The sequence below is a fragment of the Suncus etruscus genome, chromosome X, assembly GCF_024139225.1.
Source record: "Suncus etruscus isolate mSunEtr1 chromosome X, mSunEtr1.pri.cur, whole genome shotgun sequence".
NCBI classification, from domain to species: domain Eukaryota; kingdom Metazoa; phylum Chordata; class Mammalia; order Eulipotyphla; family Soricidae; genus Suncus; species Suncus etruscus.
This window is the reverse complement of record NC_064868.1, coordinates 105,938,459-105,947,684: the sequence shown is the minus strand read 5'-3', so window position 1 is coordinate 105,947,684 and position 9,226 is coordinate 105,938,459. Positions and strand designations below refer to the sequence as shown.

The following is a 9,226-nucleotide window of genomic DNA, read 5'->3' as shown; positions in this document are numbered from 1 at the left end:
TCTGTTCCATCACTGTTGATTTCCTCAGTATTCTGTAGTTGTGGTCTTGGGTTTTGCACCAATCATAGTGCAAACCTAGAATAGTCTTTCATTGTGTTTTCAGAACTTCTGCTCCTTTGAAATTGTCTCAGTCAGACCTCTGGAATTAGAGATCTTGACTGTTGTACAGATAGTAGGACAAAGCCTAGACTAGGGTCTTTTTATTGGTTCCAGGATAAGTTCTGCCTAGTCATGTTTGTCATAGTCAGTTTTCTGTAGATAACAATCTTGGCTTTTGCACATATCTCCTGATTTTATCTTATCATTTGGTGGTGAGGTAAGACTACCTGCTCTTGAACCAAGTTGTTGCCATTTTCTCATTGTCTGCATGTCATATCAAAACTGGCGCTTGTTGGTGTCAGAGCAGTATTAAGAATGTCGCAAAGACAAATCCCACAGATAGAGATTGAATAATAAAAGCAGCAAGATCAAAAAGGGAAATTACATTCAAAGGAGCATCCCGAAGACTTACAGCAGACAAGTCACAAGAAACTCAAGGCCAGAAGAGAGTGGTGGGTTATTGGGACAAGACTGAATGAAATGAATGCCTCACCGAAAATACTGCACCCAGCCCGACTCAAGTTCAGGTTTGAAGGAAGAATACATAGCTTCATGGGTAAACAACAGCTCAGAAACTTCACAGATGATAAACCAGCCTTAAAGAAAAAACTGACAGGTCTACTCTAAGACAAGAGAGACTAACAAAAACAGCAAACTTATCTACAAAGATGACATTAAGACCTATGACAATCATCTCCCTCAATGTCAATGGACTAAATTCACCAATTAAAAGACACAAAGTGGCAAAATGGATCAAAAAGATGAATCCAACCTTCTGCTGCCTACAAGAAACACATCTGAACAGTCAGAACAAACATAGACTCAAAATCAAAGGTTGGAAGAAAATTATCCAAGCAAACAACACCCTCAAAAAAGCTGGGGTGGCCATATTAATATCTGATTACACCAACTTTATACTCAAAAAAGTGGTAAGGGACAAAGATGGACCCTATGTACTAATCAAGGGATATGTGCAACAGGAAGAAATCAGACTATTAAACATATATGCACCAATGAGAGACCAGCAAATTATCTAATACAGTTACTGACCAATCTGAAAGAAGAAATCAATAATAGTGCTCGCTTTGGCAGCACATATACTAAAATTGTAATGAAAATAGTAATGATACAGAGAAGATTAACATGGCCCCTATGCAAGGAAGACATGCAAATATATGAAGCGTTTCATATTAAAAAAAAAGGAAAAAGAAATCAATAAAAACACAATAATTGTGGGAGACCTCAACATGGTCCTATCAACACCTGATAGGTCAACCAGACTAAAATGCAACAAAAGCATACGAGCCCTGAAAAGAGTAATGGAAGAAAGAGGACTAGTAGATATAAATAGGACACTCCATCCCAAAAAAACCTGGATACACATTCTTCTCCAGGATAGACTATATGCTGACACAAAAACCATACCTCCAAAAAATCAAGAGGATAGAAATCTTGCTGGCTACCTTTGCTGACCACAAGGCTCTGAAATTAGATGTGAACTACAAAGCCACACAGAAGAAAAACGGTAACAATTCGAAATTAAACACCCTGCTACTGAAAAATCAGTGGGTCCGAGATGAAATCAAAAAGGAAATCAAAACTTTCCTGGAAACAAATGATAATGAAGACACAAACTGACAGAATCTATAGTACAAAGCAAAAGCGGTCCTGAGAGGAAAATTCATAGCTCTACAAAAACACATCAGGAAGGAAGAAGGGGCATACTTGAATAACTTAATGACGGAGCTCAAAAATTAGAAAATGACCAACAAAAGGAACCAAAAATAGGGAGACATGAGGAAATAACAAAGGTGAGAGAAGAAATCAATGAAGTGGAAAACCATAAAACAACTGAAAGATCAACAAAAGAAGAGGTTGGTTCTTTGAAAAAATAAACAAGATTGATAAAACATTTGCAAAACTCACAAAGAAAGGGAGAGAAAAATCTGATAACTCATATTAAAAATGAAAAGGGGGAGATCACGACAGATATTGCAGAGATCCAAAGAGCAATCGGAGACTACTTAGAGAAACTTTATGCTACTAAACATGAGAACCTAGAAGAAATGGAAAAATTCTTGGACACTTATAACTTTCCACATTTATATAAGGAGGATGTCGCATATCTAAACACCCCCATCACTATAGAGGAAATTGAAACTGTAATCAACATCTGCCCAAGGAGAAAAGCCAAAGCCCAGATGGATTAGCTAATGAATTTTTTCAAATATTTCAAGAGGAGCTACTACCAATCCTAGCCAAACTCTTCCATGAAATTGAAAAAACGGGAACACTCCCAAACAGCTTTTATGAAGCCAACATCACCTTTTTACCAAAACCAGACAGAGATGCTGCCAAAAAAGAAAATTACAGACCAATATCCCTGATGAATGCTGATGCAAAGATCTTCAACAAAATCCTGGCGAATACGATCCAATGCATCATCAAGGAGATCATACACTACCACCAAGGAGGTTTCATCCCAGGAATGCAAGGATGGTTTAACATCTGTAAATCTATCAACATCATACACAACATCAACAAAAAGAAAAATAAAAATTACATGATCATATCAATAAACGCAGAGTAAGCATTTGATAAGGTCCAACATCCATTCTTAATCAAAACTGGGATGGAAGGGATGGGAATGGAAGATGGGAATGGAAGGAAACTTTCTCAATCTAGTTGAAGCCATCTACCACAAGCTAATGGCAAATATTATCCTCAATGGACAAAAAGTAAAAGCCTTTCCTCTAAATTCTGGTACAAGAAAAGGCTGTCTGCTCTCAGCACTCCTCTTCAACATCCACTGAAAGTTCTTGCTATAGCGATAGGCAAGAAAAAGATATCAAGGGAATTCAGATAGGAAAGGAAGAAGTCAAGCTCTCATTGTTTGCAGATGACATGATACTCTACTTAGAAAACCCTAAAGACTCTACCAAAAAGCTTCTAGAAACAGTAGACTCATATAGCAAGGTGGCAGGCTACAAAATTAACACACAGAAATCAATGGCCTTTTATACACCAATAATGATAGGGAAGATAAGGAAGTCAAGAAGACAATCCCATTCACAATAGTACCACACAAACTCAAATATCTTGGAGTCAACTTGACCAAAGATGTGAAGGACCTATACAAAGAAAACTATAAAGCCCTGCTCCAAGAAATAAGAGAGGGCACACGGAAATGGAAGCACATACCCTGCTCATGGATTGGCAGGATTAACATCATTAAAATGGCAATACTCCCCAAAGCATGATACAGATTTAATGTGATCCCCTTAAAATGCCCATGACATTCTTCAAAGAAGTGGATCAAACACTTATGAATTCTTCTGGAACAAGAAACACCCTCAAATGGCTAAAGCACTCATAGGGAAAAGGAAAATGGGAGGCATTACTTTCCCCAACTTTAAACTGTACTACAAAGTAATAGTAATTAAAACAGCATGGTATTGGAATAAAGACAGACCCTCAGATCAGTGGAATAGGCTTGAGATCTCAGACATTGTCCCCCAGACATACAATTACCTAATGTTTGACAAAGGAGCAAGAAATCCTAAGTGGAGCAGGGAAAACCTCTTCAACAAGTGATGCTGGCAGAACTGGTTAGCCACTTGCAAAAATGCGAACATAGACCCCCAGTAAACATCATGTATGAAGGTCAAATCCAAATAGATTAAAGACCTTGATATAAGACCTGATACCATAAGGTATATAGAACACTACCTTGGTAAAACGCTCCATGACATTGAGACTAAAGGCATCTTTAAGGAGGAAACTGGACTTTCCAAACAAGTGAAAGCAGAGATCAACAGAGGGGAATACATTAAACTGAGAAGCTTCTGCACCTCAAAAGAAATAGTGCCCAGGATACAAGAGTCACCCACTGAGTGGGAGAAACTATTCACCCAACACCCATCAGATAAGGGGCTGATATCCAAAATATACAGGGCACTGACAGAACTTTAGAAGAAAAAACATCTAATCCCATCAAAAAAATGGGGAGAAACAATGAACAGATGCTTTGATAAAAAAGAAATACAAATGGCCAAAAGACACATTGAAAAATGCTCCTCGTCACTAATCATCAGAGAGATGCAAATCAAAACAACGATGAGATACCACCTCACACCACAAAGATTGGCGCACATCACAAAGAATGAGAACAATCAGTGCTGGCAGGGATGTGGAGAGAAAGAAACTCTTATCCACTGCTGGTGGGAATGCTGTCTAGTCCGACCTCTATGGAAAATGATATGAAGATTCCTTCAAAATCTGGAAATTGAGCTCCCATTCGACCCAGCTTTTTCACTCCTAGGGCTATACCCTAAAAACAGAAGAACACAATACAAAAACCCCTTCCTCACACCTATATTTATTGCAGCACTATTCACAATAGTCAGGCTCTGGAAACAACCATGATACCCTTCAACAGAAAAATGGCTAAAGAATCTGTGGTACATATACACAATGGAATATTATGCAGCCGTCAGGAGAGATGAAGTCATAAAATTTTCCTATACATGGGTGTACATGGAATCTATCATGCTGAGTGAAATAAGTCAGAGGGAGAGAGAGACGCAGAATAATCTCACTCATCTATGGGTTTTAAGAAAAATAAAAGTAATTTTTGCAACAATCCTCAGAGACAATGTGAGGAGGGCTGAAACTTCCAGCTCACTTCATGAAGCTCACCACAAAGAGTGATGAGTGCAGTTATAGAAATAACTACACAGAGAACTACCATAATCATGTGAATGAATGAGGGAACAGGAAAGCCTGTCTAGAGTACAGGTGGGGGTGTGTGGGATGGAGGGAGATTTGGCACATTGGTGGTGGGAATGTTGCACTGGTGAAGGGGGTGTTATTTACATGACTGAAACCTAATCACAATCATATATGTAATCAAGATATTTCAATAAAGAAAATATGTTAAAAAAAAGAATGTCACAAAGGGAGTTAGGTTCCTGGAGCTGTTGTGGAGAATTGTGTTTGTTCTATGTCTGAGATCTAGGGTTCGGGTTGGACAGTCATTGTCTACTCACATGGAATCTAAGTTGGACCATATGACATATGTTCAAGGTGGGAGATGCCTCTGTATTGTAAAATGTATGAGTTCTTATCCCTAGTAGATAAGAGCTTGTTTCTATACGTAAAATTTTCCCATTTTAAGTATTCCTGTGCAAAAAGAAATGGTGCTATATTATATTGCTGGTGCATTTGAGGGTGAGAGTGTCGGGCTTCATCATCTCTGTGCCCTGGTTTTGACCTGAGTTTTAATCCCAGACAAGATTTTTCTTGTAGGTTTTTGTACCAAGCAGAACCCAGATGAAGTTAAGAAGGAGGAAAAAAAAACAAGACAATATATAAAAGTAAAGTAAATAAAAATGAGTTTTTAAAAATTAATTAAGGGGGGCCGGAGAGATAGCATGGAGGTAAGGCGTTTGCCTTTCATGCAGAAGGTCATCGGTTCTAATCCCGGCATCCCATATTGTCCCCTGTGCCTGCCAGGAGCAATTTCTGAGCATGGAGCGAGGAATAACCCCTGAGCACTGCTGGGTGTGACCCAAAAACCACCAAAATAAATAAATAAATGCTATTAAAAAAGTAATTAAGGAAAGAAAGTGTTGCAGGAGATTACATTTGGGGATAAACAGGTTAAGAGATAGTATTATAGAGGTCTTAAACTTATAAAGGAAATATATGCTTTCCCATTGTCTTTTGAGATATTCTTGTGAGCGATGAAATCCAGGGCACATTTTCATCACACACCCTGGTCTTGTTGAGTTTAAGAAATGATTTGCAGCAGAAAGGGCTAGGGTAGAGTTCTTGCACTGGCAGTCCTTCTAGAGCTGAATCTGGTATCAAGCAACAATCCACATTTTGGGGGTGAGAAGGAGGGCCACATAGCATGAGTCAGCAGGAGTGTTGGTTGTAGTTTCTTGCCTACGGACAAGATGTCGGGCTGAGTGGGTGTCGCTTCGCTTGGGAGCTGGGTGATGGCTTATTGGGGCAGGAGGTCGGTCTTGATACCTAATAGGATAAAAATTGAGGGTAAAGAGCATTAGTAAGGCAAGAATTCTGAGATTACTGAGTACTCTCCACACTGTTTTCCATAGAGGTTGGACCAGGTAGCATTCCCACCAGCAGTGGATGAGAGTTCCCTTCTTAGCACATCTCCTCTAACAGAGATTGGTCCCATTATCTTTGATGTGATCCATCCTCACTGGTGTAAGGTGGTACCTCATTGTTTTGATTTGGATTTCCCTAATGATGAGTAAAGATGAGCACGTTTTTATGTGTCTGTTGGCTATTTTTGGTCTTTCCCAAAAAAAGTGTCTATTCATTTCTTCTCCCCATTTTTTCTATGGCTTTATTAGATTTTTTTGAGCTCACCATTCTGAGTTATTTGTATATCCTAGATATCAACCCTTTATCTAATGTGTTGAGTGCAAGAAATTTTTCCCATTCCATTAACTGTCTTCTAGTATTAATGAGGGTTTCTTCCACCATGCAGAAACTATTAATTTGATATAGTCCCATTTATGTAAGTTTAATGTTAAATTTCCTGCCATTGGCATTCCATCCTCAAAGATTTTTTTGATATATAGGTCTTGAAGTGTTCCGCCTACTTTTTCCTCAATAAACTTTATAGATTCGGGTAGAATTTCAAGGTCTTTCATCCATTTTTTTCCTTTATTGAGAAAATGTTTTCTTTTTTTATTTTTTTCTCTTTATTTGAATATCTTGATTACATAAATGATTGTGATAAGGTTTCAGTCATATAAAGATCACCCCTCTTCACCAGTGCAACATTCCTGCCACCAAAGTCCCAAATCTCCCTCCATTCCACCCCACCCCCACCTGTACTCCAGACAGGCTTTCCAGTTCCCTCATTCATTCACTTGATTTTGGTAGTTCTCAGTGTAGTTATTTCTATAACTGTGCTCACCACTCTTGTGGTGAGCTTCCTGGAGTGAGCTGGTGTTCCAGCTCTCCTCTAATTGTCTCTGAGGATTGTTACAAAAATGACTTTTATTTTTCTTAAAACCCATAGATGAGTGAGACTATTCTGCGTCTCTCTCTCTCCCTCTGACTTATTTCACTGAGCATGATAGATTCCATGTACATCCATGTATAGGAAAATTTCATGACTTCATCTCTCCTGACGGCTGCATAATATTCCATTGTGTATATGTACCACAGTTTCTTTAGCCATTCGTCTGTTGAAGGGCATCTTGGTTGTTTCCAGAGCCTGGCTATTGTGAATAGTGCTGCAATAAATATAGGTGTGAGGAAGGGGTTTTTGTATTGTATTCTTGTGCTCCTAGTGTATAGCCCTAGGAGTGGAATAGCTGGGTCGAATGGGAGCTCAATTTCCACTTTTTGAAGAAACCTCCATATCGCTTTCCATAGAGGCTGTACTAGACGGCATTCCCACCAGCAGTGGATAAGAGTTCCTTTCTCTCCACATCCCCGCCAGCACTGATTGTTCTCATTCTTTGTGATGTGCGCCAATCTCTATGGTGTGAGGTGGTATCTCATCATTGTTTTAATTTGCATCTCTCTGATGATTAGTGACAAGGAGCATTTTTTCATGTGTCTTTTGGCCATTTGTATTTCTTTTTTATCAAAGTGTCTGATCATTTCTTCTCCCCATTTTTTGATGGGATTAGATGTTTTTTTTGTAAAGTTCTGTCAGTGCCCTGTATATTTTGGATATTAGCCCCTTATCTGAAGGATGTTGGGTGAATAGTTTCTCCCACTCAGTGGGTGACTCTTGTATCCTGGGCACGATTTCTTTTGAGGTGCAGAAGCTTCTCAGTTTAATGTATTCCCATCTGTTAATCTCTGCTTCCACTTGTTTGGAAAGTGCAGTTTTCTCCTTGAAGATATCTTTAGTCTCAATGTCATGGAGCGTTTTACCGAGGTGGTGTTCTATATACCTTATGGTATCAGGTCTTATATCAAGGTCTTTAATCTATTTGGATTTGACCTTCATACATGATGTTTACTGGGGGTCTATGTTCGCATTTTTGCAAGTGGCTAACCAGTTCTGCCAGCACCACTTGTTGAAGAGATTTTCTCTGCTCCACTTAGGATTTCTTGCTCCTTTGTCAAAAATTAGGTAATTGTATGCCTGGGGAATATTCTCTGAGAACTCAAGCCTATTCCACTGATCTGAGGGTCTGTCTTTATTCCAATACCATGCTGTTTTAATAACTATTGCTTTGTAGTACAGTTTAAAGTTGGAGAAAGTAATGCCTCCCATTTTCCTTTTCCCTAGGAGTGCTTTAGCTATTCGAGGATGTTTATTGTTCCAGATGAACTTCATAAGTGTTTGATCCACTTCTTTGAAGAATGTCATGGGTATTTTTAAGGGGATCACATTAAATCTGTATAATGCTTTGGGGAGTATTGCCATTTTAATGATGTTAATCCTGCCAAGCCATGAGCAGGGTAAGTGTTTCCATTTCCGTGTGTCCTCTCTTATTTCTTGGAGCAGGGCTTTATACTTTTCTTTGTATAGGTCCTTCACGTCTTTGGTCAAGTTGACTCCAAGATATTTGAGTTTGTGTGGCACTATTGTGAATGGGATTGCCTTCCTGACTTCCATCTCTTCACTATTATTATTGGTGTATAAAAAGGCCATTGATTTCTGTAGGATGATTTTGTAGCCTGCCACCTTGCTATATGAGTCTATTGTTTCTAGAAGCTTTTTGGTAGAGTCTTTAGGGTTTTCTAAGTAGAGTATCATGTCATCTGCAAACAATGAGAGCTTGACTTCTTCCTTTCCTATCTGGATTCCCTTGATATCTTTTTCTTGCCTGATCGCTATAGCAAGAACTCCCAGTACTATGTTGAAGAGGAGTGGTGAGAGCGGACAGCCTTGTCTTGTACCCGGATTTAGAGGAAAGGCTTTTAGTTTTTCTCCATTGAGGATAATATTTGCCAATGGCTTGTGGTAGATGGCTTCAACTAGATTGAGAAAGGTTCCTTCCATTCCCATCTTGCTGAGAGTTTTGATCAAGAATGGGTGTTGGACCTTATCAAATGCTTTCTCTGCATCTATTGATATGATCATGTGATTTTTATTTTTCTTGTTGTTGATGTTGTGTATGAT

General features: G+C 38.9%; 1 non-coding gene across 1 annotated transcript; it reads left to right on the top strand.

The window, feature by feature from the left end:
* Nucleotides 1–1,183: 1,183 nt before the first annotated feature.
* On the top strand, nt 1,184–1,294 carry LOC126000404 (U6 spliceosomal RNA). The gene has a single exon (XR_007492734.1). It is a non-coding gene; the product is annotated as a U6 spliceosomal RNA (small nuclear RNA).
* Nucleotides 1,295–9,226: the final 7,932 nt, after the last annotated feature.